Source organism: Dipteris shenzhenensis, chromosome 30 (genome assembly GCF_047967505.1).
Source record: "Dipteris shenzhenensis isolate YYH24624 ecotype China chromosome 30, Dip_SZ_1.0, whole genome shotgun sequence".
NCBI classification, from domain to species: domain Eukaryota; kingdom Viridiplantae; phylum Streptophyta; class Polypodiopsida; order Gleicheniales; family Dipteridaceae; genus Dipteris; species Dipteris shenzhenensis.
The window spans coordinates 49,853,366-49,875,661 of NC_141625.1; the positions used below are offsets into that span (position 1 = coordinate 49,853,366).

Here is a 22,296-nt window from a genome sequence, read left to right on the forward strand (position 1 = left end):
ACCTTCCTCTTTTATCTACCAAAACTTTCATTTGGTGTCAAATGTGCAAAATACTTTACTAAAAAAGATTTTGCATTCCTCTCACATTCTCTTTTCCATCCATAATACCTCCACTTTTGCTTCTACAAATCATAATTTGTGGAGATGATTATATGTAGTGTTGCAAAAACACCCTTTATTTAGTCTACTAGAGGTCAATATCAAGTAGGTGATTGGTTTGGGAAAAAAGGTCCAAAACAAGAGAAAAAGTCCAATTTTTTTGAATACAATGTTATATATATTTGGAAGATTGTATGCAACAATTAGGTGGCTCAGTATCTTCATCGCATTGAGCTATTAAAAATTTACTCAATCACCCACTAGATGATGAATCTCCTCCCACATCAATCAATTCGGCTTTAAATGAGCTTTAAACATAAAAAACTCATTGAGCTATTAAATTTTCCTTTGATCAAACTCCCTCATAGCTCCTCTTTCTTCTCCTCAATTGAATGAAAAACCTCCACCCATATCATGGGGCGGGCTTTAAGTGTAGAAAAATTAGGAATGCACACAATCAATAAAAACTCGATAAATATAAAAAAGTGGAAGCAAGATTTGAAAGGGAAATGAAACCAAACACTACATGGTGAGAAAGATGAGTAGGGTGGGCAATGAGAACTTCAACAATGCTAAAAGTAGAGACAAAAATAGCGTGCATGCCTCTCCAATAACACATTATCCTATGAGTGCCTCATAACTAACCCACAAGCTTCAGAAACAAGGGTACAACTCATGGAGTAATGCATGGTCTAGTTGTACCTAAACTTGTGACAATTGTCAGATATAAAAAGGACTTTTAACGACTACACAATAGAGCTACTAGTATGTTGCTGCTCTATTGCACTCCAACCGTGGTACACATCATCTATACATTTGCAAAATCACTATTTTGAATGAACTATAAGCACTATTTACTTCAAGGCTTCCACAGTATGAAACTTAAATTATTAAGTCTAACTTTACATTCTTATAAAGAAAGGAAAAATGAGACAAGCTTTGGTGTGCTTCATTTAGAGTAAGGCAAGAACACTATGAGTCTAACTTTATAGTCTTGTAAAGAAAAACAAAAATTAGACAAGTCTTGGTGTGCTTTGTTTGAAGCAAGGCAAGAACATTATGAGTCTAGGTTTATTGTCTTCAATCAAATGGATGCAACCATGTTGATAGGATGTAAGACACATGTAGAATAGGACAAATGTTTGTTTTAAAATAATAGGCCGTCTTGTCTCTTATTGTATTAGGAATTGGTTTCTAAAGGCCTTATGACATTGTGATGGCAGTGGGAGGTTTAATGCCAATGTGGCATGCATTTTGGCCTGCCCCTGGGCTAGGCCTTGGCGATGGAGATTTTTGTAAGAAGCTAAAACCGATTATAGTAATTTCAAAAATTTGGGCATTATTTTCTCCCCTTTCTCTCTCTCTCTCTCTTCTTCTTCTTTCTTCTTCTTCTCTCTCTCTAAGCTTTCAATTTGCCACGGCACGCCTCTTGAATGTATTCACTTGTTTCCCAAAACTAGTGAGCTCTTGACGTCAATGGGATTATAACGGGCAAAAAGACTGAAGCGTTATAATATTATTTAACATGGAGATCCCATGAAAGCTCTTTGTCATTAGCGCTTAAGCGAACCTAAAAATGTATTATAGACTCATGGAGCATGCACGAAGAATAAAAATTCAAGTAATTGGATGTAACTCGATCCCGTCACCCTTCCTCGTGGCAACAGCAGCAAAGACCAGCCACGCTGCAAATGGCCAGTAGACAGAGTTAATTACTTGACTCGGGCGCTTCGCAGCGACATGTTTGCACGGAGTGCAGATAACTTACCAACCCAGACTATCTCGTGCCTGTTGGATTAACGCCCTGCCAGCCTTTAAGGCAACCCACTTGTCCGATTGCAGCTTCTCGGGTGGAGGCACAACCTGGGGAGCTTCGTAAAAGCCGTGCCGCTGAGGATAGGAGCCTGAAAGGAAGAGGCTAACAACGTGGTGTTACAAATTATTTGTTGTGAGAGTGAGAGCACAGGGGAGCCGCGGGTGCATGGAATTCTTGGCGACATACCTGGGGGAGGGTGAGTGTATTGTCGCTGGGGAGAGTAGCCGTATTTCTGTTGTACGTTTGGCGACATACCTGGGGGAGGGTAAGTGTATGGCTGCTTGGGAGGGTAGCGGTCGCTCATGGCGATCGGCTTTGTTGCTCGCTGTTGGGGAAGTTGAAGGAGGCGGAGGGGAAGATCCTAAGGCGAGAGCGAGCGAGAGAGGGGGAAAGAATATATTGAGGATGACTTGTATTGCACCCACTCGCACTTCAATAAATTAATCTATTTCAGAATCAAACATCACTTTATCAAACTCTCTCTCTCAATTCCTTTCTTTTACGATTGAACCGTGTACGTATCTCATCTTCTTTGGACTTTCGCAACTTTGATTGCTCTCCTTTGCCATTGGCTTCTTCATTCCCTCCTTAAAATGTGTGTGCATTGACTTAAGGCTATCTTTATGCTACCTATTGCACAAGCCGCTTCGAGGCATGGTTTAATAAGTTTATTTTACTCAAACAAAAGGCATAGAGTCTACATTAAAAAGCATCTAAACAAAAAATAATTGAGTTCACAAATCTTTTGGTATTAAGTATCACATAATTTTGGGGGGCATACTCTAATTCTATAGACCATTGTGACTTAACACTTTCAACATAGGTGAGCTCGTAATTATGCTTGCACATAAAAGGACAATCTATAAAGCATAAACCTCAAAGCACCAACTTCAACATGCCTAATAATGCAATTGACTTATGAGACCTTGATACGAAAGGAATGACCCACTAATGCGTGATCTCAACAAGGAGACTTTACCTATTTTAATGATAAAAATATGAGTTTTGCCTTAGTCCTTTGATTTTAGGATTCTAAAGGAAATTTGTTCTCATGATTTGTGATGGTTTAAAGATAAGGCCTTTAAAGAGTCCTCACTAATTGCTTATACAACTGTTAGCACCTCATAGCAAGCTCTTCATTGTTTTTAGAGAACCAATATATTTATTAATGTGACAATGTACAATTGACACTACAACTTTTAGCACCTCATATGAGTTTTGCCTTAGCCCTTCTATATTGCAATTTGGGATTCTAGAGGAAATTTGGTTCTCATGATTCTTGACGGTTTGAAAATAAGTGCCTTAAGAATCCTCACTAATTGCTTATGCAACTTTTAGCACCTTAGAGCAATCTCTATCATTGTTTTAAGAGAACCAAAGTATTTATTAATGTGGTAATATACAACTATCACTACAATATAGCTGGCAACATTTGATACTTTTTTCCCCAAAAAGTGGTGTCAAAAAGTTTGTTCTCTTAACATCAACATTACCATAAAAAGTAGCATTTAAAAAGTAGAAAAAATTTAATCAAAAAGTTGGTTGGAATAAATAAAAATCTACTAAGAGGGACAAGAATTGACTCGTGTGGGATGAAAAGAGAACATCGATGTAATACAGCCCATTAATAAATTATTTAGAGGTGAGCATCACATAACAAATGCATATCCTTAAGGGTTGCAATTAGTTTTAAGCCCTATGCCATGTTTACCCTATATAGAACTCATATGATGCACAACCCCCCAATACACACTGAACTCCATAGTCAACAAAGGCCTTTTGTGAATAGCATACCTTTATTAACCTCACAATAGATGAGAGGCTCTGTCAATGCTCATAGATACAATCACAATGCATAAAAACACACCTTCACTAATTTTACACTAATACACTCTCCAAAATCAAAAAAGAACTCCAAAATGAAATTTGCAACATTTTGTTGGTAATATGGGCCTATAGGGGCCTTGGTGTGGTCCTAACCCCCTCATGGTACCTTGGACTAATGGATTTATAAGGGGCTAATGGCCCTTGATACACACATAAGACACATGGCATTGAGTGGGTGAGTCCCATAAGTATTTTGGTAAATTGAAGATCCTAGAATATAAGAAGGACTTAGGAGACCCTCCCCATATCCCAACTGCCTCTTTTTGGGAGTGGGGAGACATAGCATGGCTAGGAGGCAAGGGTGTGGAACCCCTCGTACTCGATGCTCACTGTGACACTTGGCAGCCATGCGACGGCTGCTTACAGTGGTATTAGAGCAGGCGGTTGGCTTGCAGACTATGGTGATGACATATGGTGGTGGTGACAGCGACTGTTGAGAAAGACGGCACGCACGATCTTCTGGCAGCTACACATGTGAGAAGTGATGACCTATGTGTGCTGACCGTGGACTACTTCTGATGGCCTATGTTAGTGAACTGCTTATGATTGGCGGCTTGGACTTTTAGTGAGCGACCACATTTAATTGGCTGCTCGGGCCCTATGTGGGTGTTCAACAACTATGAATTGGTAGTTCAATATTCATGGGTTAGGCCCATGGGGAGGTGTTGATAATATGGGCCTATAGGGGCCTTGGTGTGGTCCTAACCCCCTCATGGTACCTTGGACTAATGGATTAATGAGGGGCTGATGGCCCTTGATACACGCATAAGACACATGGCATTAAGTGGGTGAATCCCATAAGTATTGTGGTGAATTGAAGATCCTAGAATATAAGAAGGACTTAGGAGAGCCTCCCCATATCACAGTCGGCCTTTTTTGGGAGTGGGGAAGCATAGCACGGCTAGGAGGTGATGGTGTGGGACCCCTCGTACTTGGCTCTCCCTGTGACACTTGGCAACCATGCGACAGCTGTCTACACATTTATTATATTTAAGAACATATTTATAAAACCATAAAGTAAATTAAAAACTCATAAAATAGGTGGAATTTCTAAAGCACAAAGGCACTATGTCTAGGACACTTTACAAACACGCAAAAAAATGTTTTATTTCATATTACAAGAAAGAAGCCTCTCAGGTGCTAAAATGTAGCCTACATTGTAAGTTAACATACTTTCTAGCAACCTTTATCTCCATAGTCATTATGTTTTGACAAACATAGCAATAAGTGCTCTTCTTTACAAGAGTTTTGGCCTTGAAAAATTTAGACTGAGCACATTTTCTAGCATACCACATTCATCATTACTATAACCCCTCTTATGGCTTGAAAATTTTAGTCATTCAAACCAAGTAGCAATCATGAGGTATGGCATTATAATGCCACCTTGCATTAGGGTCCTACAAAATAAGGTGCCATTGGGACATGCAATGATTCTCATATTTTTGTTCTAAGCACCTAAATTGTCTTCTATGATCATAATATCTTGTATCATAAAACATAAATTTAGATTTAAAATACTACAATGATTATACAATTAGCTTTCTAAAATGTATTGCACTCATAGGAAATTGACTTTTTATGGCATTGCATAAATAGCAAAAGACAAAACGCCACCCTTTAAAAGCATGGGACATTAAAATGCTATTGTGTCATGAGAGATATCCTTTTTTTAAAATTGCCATCAATGTTGGTTTCTGATAACCATGTTGAGCACGGAAGAGTCGAAGAAGATGCAACTTGGTAGGACTCTAATACATGATGGAATAGATATTTTGTCTAGGTTTTATTTCGATTCCAGTAGCGTAGCATATTGGTTTATGGTAGACAACCCTTCTTTTGCCACACCGCAAGCTAAAACGTTTTTGATAGGGTAAGTTTAAATATTTTTCTATGTATCTCGTAATGGGCTGCGAATTGGTATGACTCTCCAAAAAATTCTACCCAAGGATTGTACTGAATCTTGTCCCATGAATAGGCCTTTACATGCCTTTTTATTTTACAATTCCCCATCGTGCACACTACAACATGTGAGGGTCACCAACGTTGGTTTTTCATAACCATGTGTGGCATGGATGGCCAAAAGAAGAAAAAACTTTGTAGGAATAAACTAGATGATGGCATAAATATTATGGCTAGGCTCTATTGCATTTAGAGTAGCATAGCATATTGCTTTAGGCTAGATAACCCTTTCTTCGCCGCACAACGACGAGAAATATTTTTGTTAGGGTAAGGTCAAAATCCGTGGCTCTATATCTCGTAATGGAGTGAGGCTTTGTATGATTCTCATTAATAGTATACCAAAGCACTGTATCAAATCTTGTCCCATAAATAGGTCTATACATGGATTTTTGTTTTAAATAACCTCGTCGCACACACTAGAACACGTGTGGGTCACCAACGTTGGTTTTCAATAACCATGTTAGACATTGATGTTAGAAAGAAGATGAAACTTGGTACGACTCTAATATATTATGATATAAATACTTTGGCTAGGTTTTTATTTCATTTCAAGTAGCGTAGCATATTGATTTATGGTAGACAACCCTTTCCTTGCTAGACTGCAGATTGAAACATTTTTTATAGGGTAAGTTCAAATCCATTGCTCTATATCTCGTAATGGACGGAGAAATGGTATGACTCTCAATAACATTTTACCCAATCCCTATACCAAATCTTGACCCATAAATAGGTCTATACATGCCTTTTTATTTTACAAATCCTTGTCGTGCACACTACAACATATGAGGGTCACCAACATTCAAGGTTTTTCATAACCATGTTTGGCATCGATGGTCAGAAGAAGACAAATATTTGTAGGAATACAATACATGATGGCCTAATTTAGATTATGGCAAGGCTTTATTGCATTTGGAGTATCATAGCATATTCTTTTAGGGTAGAGAACCCTTTCTTTGTCACATTGTGAAATATTGATGGGAAATTTTTTATGCTAGGTTAAGGTCAAATCCATGGCTCTATATCTTGTAATTGACCGATACTTGGTATGATTATCATTCATATTATACCAAAGTACCATATCAAATCTTGTCCCATAAATAGGTGGTTTGAAGAACCTCATGGCTGAGATAGAACATGTGTGATTCACCAATGTTGGTTTTTCATAACCATGTTGGACACCGATAGTCGCAAAAGGTGCAACTTGGTAGTATTATAATACATGGTGGAATCGAGATTTTGTTTAGGTTTTATTTCATTTTGATTAGCGTAGCATATTGGTTTATAGTAGACAACCCTTCTTTTGCCACACCGCGAGCTGAAACGTTTTTGATAGGGTAAGTTCAAATCCTTTTCTCTATGTCACAAAATGGTCCAAGAATTGGTATGACTCTCAATAAAATTTTACCCAAGAACCATACCAAGTCTTGTCCCATAAATAGTTCTATACATTCCCTTTTGTTTACAAATCCCCATTGTGCACACTACAACACATCAGGATCACCAATGTTGGTTTTTCATAACCATGTTTGGCATCAATAGTTAGAAGAAGAAAAAATTTTATAGGAATATATTCGATGATGGCATAAAGCTTATGGCTAGGCTCTATTGCATTTGGAGTTCAAGTTAAAACCAGTGCCCTTACCTGGCCCAAGTCCACCGAAGGACAAATGCAATACGCTTTCGAGTCCAGTCCCAAGTCCCAATCTCGTGGGAGGAGCCTAGAACATCCTTGTGGAAGGAAGGCCAAGTCTTGAGACTCCAGAGTCGAAGTCTAGACCTCATTGTTGTTGGATGCGGAGTGCAATGAAAGGACAACTGAAGTGTATGTTAGCAGACAAGCAATGGAATGTACTTGGAATGGATAATAAGAGTACATATTGGTGGGCTATATATATTGTTTTACGGTAGATAACTCTTTCTTTGCCGCAATGCAATAAGAAATATTTTTGTTAGGGTAAGGTCAAATCTATGGCTTTATACCTCCTAATGGAATGAGACTTGGTATGTCTCTAAGTCACATCATGCCCAAGCACTGTATCAAATCTTGTCCCATAAATAGGTCTATACATGTCTTTGTTTTTTAAAGAACTATGTTGCACACACCGGAACACGTGTGGGTCGTCAATGTTAATTTTTCATAACTGTGTTGGGCGTCCATGGTCTAAACAAGATGAAACTTGGTAGGATTGTAATAAATAATGGAATAATTTTTTTAGCTAGGAGGTATTGAATTTGGGGTAGCATAGCATCTTGTTTTAGCATGGATAACATTTCTTTGCCACACGTTGAGGTGAAGCATTTCTGTGTTGGTAATGTCAAATCCATGGCTTTATATCTCATAATGGACCGAGACTTGGTATTCATCTAAGTCACATTAGACCCAAGTGCTGTACCAAATCTTGTCCCATAGTCAAGTATATACATGTTGTTTTTATTAAGAAAACCCGTCACACGTAGTAGAACACGTGTGAGTCGGCAACGTATATTTTTCATAGCCATGTGAGGCACCGATGGTTTAAACAAGATGAAACATTCTAGGACTCTTATACTTTATGGAGACTGTATGCAAATGATATGCGATGGTTATGATAGTTTGCACAGATCCTACACGGCGTGTCTAAAGTATTATAGGTATCTTAGATTAGATAAGTTGAAGACGTGTCTATAGTATTATAGGAATGGAAGATAAGCAATGTCAGTGGCACACATTGTACTTTTGTCAAAAAATATTTTCTTATTCTATATAAAATGACTTATTCTGTATTGTTTTTGTATATAGGAATCATGGAGCATGCCAAGATTGTCATGGATGTTGATGTTTCAGTATTTGTTAATGATATGATCTTGACATACGATGGAAAAGATTATGCCCCAAAGGACTTCCTGCAATGGAGTGTACTTAAGACCACTAAGGCAGCTTGGTTCTTGGTCGAAAGCAAAGAGAAGCTGTTCTTTGTGATGATAGAGAGGGATTTCAAGGAACATGAGGAGCCATGGGGTGAAACTTTTGGAAAATGCAATATGCTTCAGGGGACACTGTGCTTGGAATTACAATAAGGAAGGAAAACACTTTATTCACAATTTACACCATGCCTAGAACTGGCAATAGACTATTTCTGATGCCACCTTCAAAAACAAATCAGTGTCTTGAATTGATGTCTGCATTGGAGATCCTCAAACTTGTATGCAAGCAATTCCCCCTTTTGGAAGCAAAGAGAATGAGTCAAAGATCATGCTTGAATACTTCCAAGGTGCCATCGTATAGGTACCTAAGGTAAAAGGATCTACACATGAGTTAGAAATTGCATGAGACGAGGCACAACACACAACCTTGGTTTAGGGTCCTATAGATGAGAGAGGAAGTGGAGTGGTTGAGACACATGCAGTAGCCTTGGATGAGGGTGTCACACACATGGATGCTCACTTGGATGATGTAACTCAAGAAGGTGACGGGATGCAAGAACAAGTACAACCCTTAAGTACACTTGAAGTGCAAGAAATAGAGGAAGAAGCAAGGTGATCTAAAGCAGTTTTGATAGAGCCTTCAAAAAGTAAACCAGGACACCAAATGCTTAAGGCAAGTACCTCACGAGCTACGATACCAAGTTCTAGTATCACTACAAGCACTCAAAAAAGAGGTCGTTCATCTACAAAGAAAGAAAAAAAGGAAGAGCAAGAGCATGAAGAAGAGGAAGGTGATGAAATAGGTTCAAATTTAGAAGCCAAAATGATGTCAATGAAAAACTGAAATCTTTGTCTCACAATGAGGGAGTGACAGATGATGACCGAGGCTATATTTGGGGACAAATACGTATTTTACAAATGCACAGAGGGTGCTCAGTGCAAGCATCTTCACAAATAGTAGGACAATAGAACTAGTCTATGTTGAACAGCTTTACAAGGCTTTGGTTGATGGAAGGAAGCCAGTAGTGTCAAATGTGGTCATCTGTCCAATGGCATATTGGTCAGATAAAGACAAAAGGAATAGTATCATTTTTAAGAAACCTGAAGATTTTCTGTTAGAATTCACCTCGAATTCACCTTCTTCATTGGACAACATGTTCCATCTTTGTAAGGAGCACAAAGTATAGTGGCAAATCTAGACTGACATATAAAGGATTCCAAGTCCTATCTCTTAACTCATTGCACATTTGAGCCGATTGTTGACAGGCAAAACTTTGCATTTGATTGTAATAAGCATGCTAATTGCAAAAAGAGTGCTGGAAGACTTTCTTTGGAGGCCTTTAATCAAGTTCCTCAATTCCATTGGTACATTGCATGCATATGTATTTTCAAGAATTAAAAAAAATATCTGATTGAGTCAGAAAGACTTAATCATGATATTCATGCATTGCAAAAGATCACTTCTACTTCAGAGATGCTGGAGAAAGCACAAACCATATGGGGTTCTTTCCATTCTCCCATAAGAATTTTAAAACGAATTGCTACTAAAGCTAAAACAGAGATCCTTATTGATTTCTACACATGCCTGAGTGTAATTGTTCAAAGGGAAAATTAGGAAAGGACAAAGGTGTTGAAAAGTGAGTGATAGGTACCAGGGCTACACGAGTCACTCAATAGAGTAAGTGAGAAAAAGCGAGCGAGCCCAAAAAAGTGAGCACCAATTAGTTGAAGTGATTGGAAAATCAAGCAAGCAAAGAAAGAATCTGAGTTTTTTATAAAGTGATTGCTTGAAGTATAAAGTATTCAAAAGGGTGGTTATGTGTCACATTTCTTGAAATTGAGTAGTCTAAAGTTAAGGACTATTGTAACATAATCCCATTTGGGTTTGGCAATTACCTCGAGGGCTCACTCATAAACATGTAACGTAGCACTTTAGTGCATTGAGGGGTATTTTTTAGGGGGGGGGACATACATGCTATTTATGTGTATGAGGGGGATTTATATATGTAGATTTATGAAGGAGTTCATAATTTTAAGATTGAAAATGTAAACACATACAAGGGTTTAACCTTTTATATGAGAAAATGTAAAAATGAAAGAATAGGGGTAATTTTTAACACATTCTTGCTTGCACATGCTTTATGGGTTTATAAAGAGTGATCCCTAAAGTACAATTAAAAGTTAGAGGATGTTAAATTTTTTTTTTTTGGGGCCAAAATAGATAGTGTCTTCTCGCTTCCTATTATGGGAAACCTTTCTTCAAACTTGGTGTAATAAATTGGACAAAATTTCACAAAATTCATATTCTGATGCACATAGTCTTTTTAGATGGTGCAAAAAAACATGATATCGATCTAAATCATGCCTTGTCATTTGATTTGATATGTAACATTATGCCATTTATATTTGATAATCAAAATATGCAGGGACATTAAAAACTCATCTTTAGGGCCAAAAAAATCAAATGTTGACATCTTGCAAAATTACAGGGATGTGAAAATGTTCTCTTTTGGGCCAAAAATAGGGAGCGCATTAATGTGAAATTAGTGTTAGTGGCTTTAAAGTTATAAGCATACTTAACCTTCTAGTGTTGAGGAAACATATGGACTTTTGAATAAGTTATTATTTTTTGCTACCAAAATGGGCGATTTATAAATCTTTTAATGATTTTTATCACTCTCTTTTTTTTGCTCTCGCTTTTTGTTGCTCGCTTTTTGGTAATCCTCGGGCTACACAAGTATAATTTTCTGTCCAAATGAAGTGTTCCAGTAGATAAAAGAAGTGTGTGTTGCATATGAGAAAGGAGATACTCGTGGGGTTCACCTCAAAAACTTGTGGTGTACCACATGCATTCAAAAATAGGGGTATTTTAATTCAAATTTTTGAAAAGGTTTAACAAGATTACAATAACAAGAGGGGTTTTTCAATATAACTTTAGAAAAAACTCACTTAGTTCATAAGTAAAGAGGGGTATTTTTATTCAAGGGAAAATTTTAGTTGAAAGGTTTTTTAAATACCCCTTGAACGCACATGATACATAGAATTTCTTAGTAGTGCACCCCCCAAGGGGAGGTATCACATATGATGCTCCCTCACTTATTACACAGAAGGTAAAGAAGGTCGAGAAAAAGGAGACGATGGCTCAAATGTGGAGGCCTCTAAGAAACTTGCTAGACAAGTACGCAAGCATGATTGCAGAGAAATTAATGATGAATAAACAATGGTTTTTTGGTAAAAAAGATAAAGACCATCACATGGAATATCATACCATCTAGCATGTGAAACGTGATGAACTGAAGAGCACAATCGAATGTTTGGTCATAGAAAAAGGCACTCCAATCAGTCAATGTCACATTAACACTAATATTGTGAAGCAGATTGCAACAGCTTTATCTCAAATTTATCATCACCTAAAGAGAAGGCACGGGCAAATAAGTGGGTATAGGTATATGAGGATGAATCACAAGTCACTTCTTATATGACCAATGAAATCCCAATAAATGTGCATTCATACGTACAGAGACTCATCAGTGAGTACTCTCTTAGAAAAATAAAGTCTTTGCACAATAGCTTTCAATTCAAGGTGGAGATAATTTTAGAGTCTGGAAAGCTTGTTGAATTCAATGGAGCTCATGAAACAATGTGGGATAAGCCACAACTCTTCTTTATTGATAAAAAATCAAGTGTTGTGATGTTCATCATCACTTCATTGATAGAATATTGTGCACCATCATTAGTAAAATAGGATTATGTAATATTGTCATATTTGTGTGAATAAAGAAGAGAAGGAAGATATGTTTCTCACCTTACAAAAGCAATATGTAAGACAACTTAAGATGTACAATGGTGTGTAATCAACAAATTGGGACAAGAGAGAATGTGGCCTGAAAGTACAAAATATTGAATTCTTTGTCTATTGCATAATGAGTCCATACCCTGATTTAGAGATGAACATAAGAGAAAGTGCAAAGAGATTGCAACTAATGCTAGAAGAGAATGAATCTGCAAGTCCCCTCCATCGTCAACAAAATCACTATGAAAGACCAAAAAAAAGTGGCGATCTCTTACTTAGTATGATTGAATTTTTACAGCCATCAGGATGGGAAGTCACCTTGTGTCATTGTTCGAAGGTCTTATTAGAAAGGATGTCCTGTAAATATTATTGAAAGCATTTCTTTGATGGGGTACTTGGAATCCATAGCTCATCTCACAACTAAGTATGATAAAAAGAATGCTGAAATAGAGATGGATGGGGAAGGTGAGAATTCCTTGGAAACCCTAGCTCATCTCACAACTAAGTATGATAAAAAGAATTCCGACATAGAGATGGATGGGGAAGGTGAGAATGACGAAATTGGTGCATACAGTAATGATCATGATGTCAATGATGGTGAGGAATCTGACACTGAAGATGATGAATATGATCACAGTGATGTTGCCCTAGAAGATCTCATCAAGAGGCAGAAAACATATCTTCAGGTATGAAACCTCATCTTTATACTTCTATGCTTGTTTAACAAAGAATTTTTTTTAAATGAACTAATTGGGAGGTGTAAATCTCATAATTTTTTAACCTATTTATAGTAGGAGGATGAGGAGGACTCAGGGAGCTCATTTGAAGAAGAATGCAATGTAGCTAACTCTCCCACTAAGATGAGTCATCAAAATATGACTGTATTGCAGCAAGTATGAAACCTTATCTTTATACTCGGGGGGGTCACTATGTATAAACCCTCTATATCACGTGCGTTCAAGGCCTATATTTAAAATCCCTTATCTGTAAATTTTTTCATTAATAAAATGTACCCCTTTTCTATACAAATCTGTAAATTTTTTCCAAAACTATTTTAAATAGTCCCTTATGTATATTTATTTTTGTAAATTTTAGGAATAAAAAATATCCTTCTTTTGAACTCACGTGATAGGGTTACATATGATGAGTGACCCCCCCGAGTCTTTATACTTCTATGCTTGTTTAACAAAGCCTTTAATTGGGATTTGTAAATCTCATAACTTTTTTATCTTTTAATAGCAAAAGGAGGATATAGAGGACATAGCAAGGGAAGAATAATACAATGTAGCTCACTCTCTCACTAAGATGAGTCATGAAAATATGACTATTTTGTAAGAGGTTGGAAGTTCATTTAATGCTATGTTGTTAATTCGACAACAACCTCATACTTTGCATTTGGTAAAGAGGATATTTTAATCCTCTTGAATCCTAAGAAAGAGGTTAATGACAAAGTCATTACAACCATCCTCAGGTTTGATGCAAAATTTTCCTTAGCTTTATACTTTCTTATTTTGATTAAACCTAACAAGCTAGTACTTGGGGTTTTCTTTGGTAGTAGTGTTATAGCACAATTTTTTGAATTTATACAAAGACTTTCATATATGCTCGATCCTCTTTTTTTTAAAGTGCTTAGCAACAAACAAAATACCATAGAAAATGTTTTCAAATGGTTGAAGCTTGTTCCTATGAATGAGGCATGAGTTATCATCTCATAGCATATTATGAGAAGTAAGTAGCAAAATCCTACTTAGTTTTTCTCTTGCATTGCTAGAATTCTACTCAAGGGGGTTCACCTAAAAATATGTAAGTATACAATGTGGGTTTAAATGGAGGGGTTTTTTCATTCAAAATTTTAGGTAAATTTACAGAATTGTATTTACATATGGGGTCTTTAAATTGAACTTTGAAAAAAAACCCTAAGTTTGTATAGAAAAAGAGGTGTTTTTATCTAAGGAAAATTCACAGAAAAGGGATTTTAAAAATACCTATTGAATGCATGTCGTATCTAGAGTTTTTTAATAGTGCACCCTTGAGGAATTCTATCAAATACCATAATTATTCTTTATTGATAATGCAGCTCACATTAGAGTTTGGTGGCCATGGACATCTTTGCCAAGAAGTATTTCTTTGCCAATTCAATAGCATCCGTCCATGGCAATGTGTCAGAGTAAGTATAGACTACATGTGTTGTTAATTCCATGGTATGCATCATATGCAATGCACACATTTACTCTTGTTATATCTTATGATGGGCAGGTTAGCTAGAAAGTTGGTAGGTGCTATCGATGCATTAATTTGACAAGATGACTTGACACAGCAAATAGAGTATAGTGACTTGACACAGAAAATAGAGTATATAACATGTCAGCTACCACATCATAAAGATAGCTTGCTACTTGGTCAAATTTTTGAGATTTAGAGTGAGACCACACTATCAACATGTACGGACTTGCATCTACATGCATTTTGAATATGTATCATTCGAGCATTTATTATGGGCATCATTGTGGACCATCCCCCAAGTCAAATAGATAATGACTCAAAGGAGTGTGAAATGAATGCTATCAAAGAGACAAAGAGGATAGAAGATCTTAATTCTACAAATGAGGCTATATTGGAAGAAATGGGAAGTCCTTTTAATGTTAGGGTTATGATTCAGCATCGACCTCGATATCTCGAATTCGTTGGAGAGGAGGTTTCATGAATCCTCTCTATTCCTTCAAAAGACGTCAATGACAATGTTATGATGGCCATTCTCAGGTCTAATACTAACTTGTTCTTGGCTTGATATTTCAATTTTTTGATTAAATCTAATAAGCTAATATTCATTTATTTGTTGATGTAGTATAGTTATCTCATAGTTTCCTAGATCAGTATAGAACCGTGTGTATATGTTGGATTCTCTCCTTTCTCATATGCTTAGTGATAGCAAAAAGACAACAACCGATGTTTGCAAATGGTTGCAACCTCTACATTTAGAGGGCATGCGAGTCTTGTTTATAGCATTTGGGACCTTGAAGAGAACCATTGTCCGTTTGTCAATACGATTGCAAGCTTTCAAATGTCTCATATCCCAAAGCACAATAATTATACAAGTCAAATTCCTAACCATGGTCATGCATATATTGTCTCTCTCTTAAGCACTTTATAGCAAATCTTTCACTCTACTTTAATGATTATATATAAAATGTCTCATATCCCAAAGTACAATAATTATACAAGTCAAGTTCCAAACCATTGTCATCCATATTGTCTCTCTCTTTACCGTTATCTTCATCTCCTTTCCCATGTTCTTTCCTACTTCTCTCATCTATGTTTTCTCTTCTATAGTGTTATCTTCATCTCATTTCCAATCTCTTCTCCTATTTCTACTCACATAGTCAGTTCAATTTGCATGTCATATTATCTAATTTTTAAATGTAATCAAAGAAATTAATGAGAATTTTTCATATTAGATGGAAAATAAATGAAAATTTGCATGTCATCTTATCTAATTAATGAAATTAATGATGTTTTTCAATGCCATTAATGTCTTATCTCATTTCATATTATTTTAAAGGTAAGTTAAAATGTCAGTCATGTAATTACTTAATGTAAGTTTAAGTGTAACATTGTGCTACTTTTTGAATTGTGAATATCCTGTCAAGCACTGAGGCATATCTGATGATCATAATACTTTGCACGCACCTCATACTACACTTTATAGTAAATATTTCACTTCACTTTAATAATTATATATAAAGTGTCTCATATCCCGAAGCATAATCTCCTTTCAGATGTCCTTTCCTATTTCTCTCATCTATGTTTGTGCTTCTATAGTGTTATCTTCATCTCCTTTCCAATCTCTTCTCGTATTTCTTCTCACATAGTCAGATCAATTCTCATCAGACCTCTCCTATCTCCTCACTATCTTTTCTCATCTTTAGTTCTTCTCTCATATTTGTACTTGCATACTCAGTTCTCTTCTCCTCTCCTATTTCTACTCGCATACCTATCTCTCCTATTTCTACTCGCATACTTACCTCTCCTATCTCGTCGCTATCTTTTATTGCCACTCTTTAGTTCTCCTCTCTTATTTCTACTCAGTGCATACTTTGCAAATGGAAAAAGTTCTTGCAATTATTGGTTCTGTTGAGCACACAATCAACAGCAACTTATCATGGATTGCTGAGAACAAAAGAAAGTGAGAGGAGCGGAAGAGGCAAGGATCATTAACACAATATGAAAAAGATGAGTTTGCTGCCTAGAAGCGGCTCGAGGAAGAAGAGAATGACAAGATAAGACATTGCAGAGAAGAGCTACAAAAGTACTCTTCAACAAGAGAAGAGCTTGCAAATCTATTTGGAGAGATGTCTTATAGAGTCGCTCATTCTGGACAATATTCAACAAACCAAGCTGAAAGTATTAGGAATATACAAGAAGCATTGAAAGAAAGACTGTTTGATTCTTTGTGCATCTTTATGTATTATAATTATATTGATGAAGATGAAGAAAACAACACAGAGGATGTTGTTAACCCATGAGATAGAGATAGAAAATGTGATGGGAGGATTGTAGCTTATGTCTACTACTAAAAGGTGTTTTTTGACACCATATGGCTCTGATACTTACTTGTACTTGGATTTACTTATACTTGGATCCCTCAGATATATCATAAACTACTTTCACAAATGTGATGAACTCTATTTTTAATGTTCTCTAGTTTTAATAACATGTCACATCCGCTTTCTTAATTTGAATTTTCTTTAGCTTACTTTTTGCTTCAATATTTTGTTTCAAGAGCCACTTTTTTTTCCTAGTTTTTATCCAAAAGTAGCAAAACTAACTTGAAAAAACCATCCATGAACTCGAGCAAGCGTGTGCAATAGTCCAAATCACCATGATCCACCTCATATATATCATAAACTACTTTCAGAAATGTGATGAACTTTGTTTTTAATGTTCTCTAGTTTTAATAACATGTCACGTCCACTTTCTTAATTTGAATTTTCTTTAGCTTACTTTTTGCTTCAATATTTTTTTTCAAGAGCCACTTTTTTTTCTCAGTTTTTATCCAAAAGTAGCAAAACTAACTTGAAAAAACCATCCATGAACTCGGGCAAGCATGTGCAATCGTCCAAATCACCATGATCCACTTACTGATTTTTTAATCCCCCTACTCGTGCACATCATGTCGGCTTGCCCCAAAAGTGGTTTTGTGATTGGCTATATCCGATTATGAATTCACACTCAAACCATTACAAAAGTAGGTATCACACACAATTACCAGTCATGCTCTGAGTAATCACTTTGCCACCACTCCCAAATGTGAAGCACGAGCCTGAGGTGGCAGATGGGATGATAGATGGCATGGAAGTGGCTCTTGTAGTAGGAGGAGTATGAGATGGTGTGATGGTGAACACCTGTTTCATTAATTTTGGATTGGTCACGGGTCCAAATTTGTTTAGTGCACTGTCCAAATTCATTTTTTGAGGTAAGAAGCTAACTTTTATATTGTCATTGAAAGTTTGTATTCCCTAATAAAAATAAATGTTTGAAACATTTGCCAGGATTTGAAATTATTATGCAAAAACAGTTAACTTTTGCTAAGATTTACATTTTCCTCTTCATTAAAAAAAATATAAAAAAGTACTACATTCTACCAATATTGTGAAAACTAAAAAAATTATCTTGAAAACTTTTGCCAAGATTTTATGTTAATCTATAAGCATAGCTTTGATCAAAACATCCCTGACTCAAGTTTTCCTAGTGTGAAATGAAGGGCCTCAATTCTAATGATAACCAATTTTTTACCAGACACCGTCTTTATTGCACTAACGCTCCTTGTGTCATTAAATCTATTGTGTGGTGGTGGCCAAGAGCCATGGACAAGAGTCATGTGGACTATTGCACACGCTTGCCCAAGTTTTTTCTCGATGTGAAATGTAGGGCCCCGATTCTCATGATAATAAAATTTTTACCATTTGCCATCTTTATTGCAATAATGCTACTAGTGTCCTAAGATCTATTGTGTGGCGATGGTATACCTTGCTTTTTTTAATATCCCTAGGGCATGAAATCAATATGTAATATGCTACTACTACCCTCGCCCAAAATTCACAGTATGGGGGGACAAGGTCCATATATAATATGCATGGATTTCCTTTTAAAAATGCAAATATGCAAGGGAAAAATATGAAAATTTCATGTCCCCCCTCCCACAAAACATAACGTATATACCTTGAAAAATATGCAAGATTTCAAGATTTGTACATATTTTTGATAATATGTGAGGCCCAAGGGGGGAGGGGGGTTTGTTTTGGATGAGGGCGGGTAAAACAAAAAATACACTAAAATAAGAAAACCCATATCCTTTCAAATCAATGTAACTTTTTCATATGTTACCCAAATGTAAAGGTGTAAAGACATGCTTGAAGCTCTTTTAGTGTAGAACACAACCATGTTAGTTTGAATAATTTCTACTCATGGCATATTGTTAAATTCATCTCATTATCAAGATTTCAACATTACTAAAGGGAGTTGGCACCACAAGGTGATATCGTGCTTGCATGTGGTACTGCATCTTTTAAGCCATTGTGACAAGAGGACATATGACCATGCCAACCATCGCAATTGCTAGACCACTACCATGGCCATGTCAACCCATGCATCTACTACAACCACATGGCATCGACAATCATGATGGCTGAAATAATAGTGTAGGCATAGTGGCCCACATTAACCACTGTGATGGTCGAAACCCCCATGATGGTAGCTGTAAGTAGCAAACTAGAACCAGACATGTCAACCCACATGAAAAATATTTTAAACTAAGGGCAATTCTAAATCTTGTTCAAAACTAGTCATGCCAATCGCCATGATGATTGTAACTAGCCAACTGAAACCAGATATGTCAATCTACATGCAAAAGAATTTTTTGCAGCTCCAAAAATCTTAAAGCTTAACTGGGATTGTATCTCGATTGTATCAAAATTTGTAAAAACATAAATATTTTTATTCTACAAATCTTAGTAGTTTCCAAAAATCATATAGATATCAAGATTTTCACATAAGTGCTATGCTACTCTACATTGTGTTAAGACTTAGTCGACCTTTAATTAGAAGCAATGCAATCGACACTTAAATATTGGTGAAATGACATTGAAATCTTGGTAATGAAATATGTACTTAAATTTAGCAAAGACACTAAAATCTCAATGCTTTAACATGTTTGAAGGCCATTTTTAGTGGCCAAAGTACATAACAAATGTGTAGCTCTAGTATCACAAAAGAGAGAGTGTTTGTTACACGAAATCACTTGGTACAAATGTCTATTTTTTATAAAAGAAAGAAAGTTGCTCAAGCTTTCTTTCACTTGACAAGGAAGCTAATTTTTGAGCTACTCCTAATTAGAATTACGGTCCTCGGCTCGATCGTGCCTAGCATTGTAAAAAATCCCACAATAATATTTTCGTGACATGAGCATATGGTCCATATAGAATATACAACTAATATCCTTTAGTGGTGGACTCATGTGCACTATTTGCCAATACTAAATTGGGTAGGTTACCCTACCATTGAAGGTCTAGCAGTAGCTCGCCTAATCTTTGGTCATAGGAGAGAAATGCCACTACTTTGGCGACAGTGAGAATCAAGAAGGAAATAAGCCGGAGGTGAGACATAGGGTGGAGTAGGAGGTGCAGTAGGAGGATGGAGCAAGAGATGGGGTAGGTGGAGATGAGGAGACAAGGGAATAAACTATGTGTATGTGTGTGTGTGTGTGTGTGTGTGTACGTACGTATGTATGTATATATATATATATAGAGAGAGAGAGAGAGAGAGAGAGAGAGATGGTGACGGCTTGGAAGGTTGCAGTGGCCAAAATCGCCTGGAAATCGAACAGCAGCCTCAAAGGCGATGCTGGGCTAGTTGAAAGCCTATGGTAGAGTAAAGCCTTTAGCTACAATGGTAAGTCCCTAGCTTGGATGGACATCCAATTAACATCCACAGAGTACAACCACCAAATGCTCTAAACACATTGGAACCGACCCAATTTCCTCTTAGAAAGGATTCAAAATACAAAACCGAACAAGCATAGTGTTGTGCTAGTTAAAGGAGGGAACAAGATTATGATAGTGTAGGTCAATGGGCGAATCTTACCCCATATAGAGTTATAAATATTAGCCCTGCTACCACTTTTAGGGTGAATCTATCAAATTTGAGGCTCTAAAAATTAGCCCACCTTTATTTTAGGCTAATTTATCAAATTTAAAGCTCTAAATATTAGCCCAGCCAACTTGAAAAAGACTCTTAATTAGCCCTTGGGCTAAAATTCGCCCCTAATGTTTTCCTTGGACAAGGGTAGAGCAGGAGGGTGTTGGAGATAAGGAGACAAGGGTGGAGCAGGAGGGTGGGTTACAATAATATCAAGGGCATGATGGAAAATTTGAGGTCCCATTATGCAACTAAAGTGGTTGTAATTACATACAAGCGAGGTAGTTATAATTGCATGTGAACCATGTGGCTAGCCACTATTTAATTAATGGATACAAGTGTGGTGGCTAAAAGCAGCAAAATTGAGTCATCCCACTTAATCCTAATTGAATTCTAAGGGCCTCTCAACACCATCATTTCACCTATATGAAAAGAGTTTAAGCTTATTAACTAACCCTTTCCCACCTACCATTATGTTACATTATATAACCAATTCCATTAAGTTACAGATAAACCAATTCTATTAAGTAAGTTAGTGACTAGTGCTTGAGCACACTAATTGGTAGTAGCTGGTAGTGGGAATAGTTAGAAGTCATGCATGTAATTGAATGCCAGCATACATCCCAGTTAGGTTGGTTTCGACTCCACCGCGATGATTGGTAGAAACACCATAGTGGGCACAATCATTGGATTAGAGATGCACCATTATTACTATAAGTGTCCATGTCCCAATTAAACCAATCAAGGCATGCATGTCAAGTTGGTGGATGTAATTGATTGCTTCCATATAAATGGTGGTTAGAATTAGAGGTGCACCATCTTCCCCTCTGGCGATCTTGCCTCCTTGCATCCTCTCTCACTTACTCCTTACACTCCTACTTAGTCCTAGCAATCCTTACACTTCTATATTCTACTTTTGTTCCTTAATCCTTGCACCTCGCAAGCCTTCTCCCCACAAATTCTAATCTAGATCATACTGATCACCTTGCAAGTGTTCTCCCTACGATTTTTCTTCCTCGTATTAATCATATCTCAATAGAGGCACACACTGAGGTCCAATACCCTCCAGCTAGCTCCTCTATGACATGTAGTGGTTTCGCTGCTCCAACCACTCTTGCAATCACATCCAATGCATCCACTACTATTGATCCCTCCATTAATACCTTAATAAAAAATCTAAGAGAAGTGAACATGAAGGAGGGATGCCTTATCTCTGGGGGTACTAAAATCAAAATTGGCATAAAGATGATTGAGGAAGTGCTCAAAGCTCTTGGAGGCAATTTGTTTCCTAAAAAACGATTATTCTAGCTTATATGAATATGCAATTTTTGAAGTAACTAGGCTATTTCTAAGGGACGAAATTTAGGACTTTGTTATGTTCTTGCATCATGTCATTGAAAGCCTTTTATGCAAATAAGTTGTCCATAATTTGACCGTTTGTGTGATGCTGACGTGGCTATGAGTTAATGGATTAGGTACCCCACTTTTATAAAGCAAGGGTTTGTCTTGGTCAACATGCAGGGATGCCTCTCTCTCTCTCTCTCTCTCTCTCTCTCTCTCTCTCTCTCTCTCTCTCTCTACACACACACACACACACACACCCACACGTATGCACGTGTGTGTGCATGCACATGTGCTTATGCAT

General features: G+C 36.8%; 1 long non-coding RNA gene across 1 annotated transcript; it reads right to left on the reverse strand.

The window, feature by feature from the left end:
- Window positions 1-1,637: 1,637 nt before the first annotated feature.
- On the reverse strand, window positions 1,638-2,269 carry LOC147882268 (uncharacterized). Its single transcript, XR_015543922.1, has 3 exons — window positions 2,102-2,269; window positions 1,868-2,003; window positions 1,638-1,784 (listed from the first exon to the last, which is right to left on the reverse strand). It is a non-coding gene; the product is annotated as an uncharacterized LOC147882268 (long non-coding RNA).
- Between the last annotated feature and the right edge of the window lie 20,027 nt (window positions 2,270-22,296).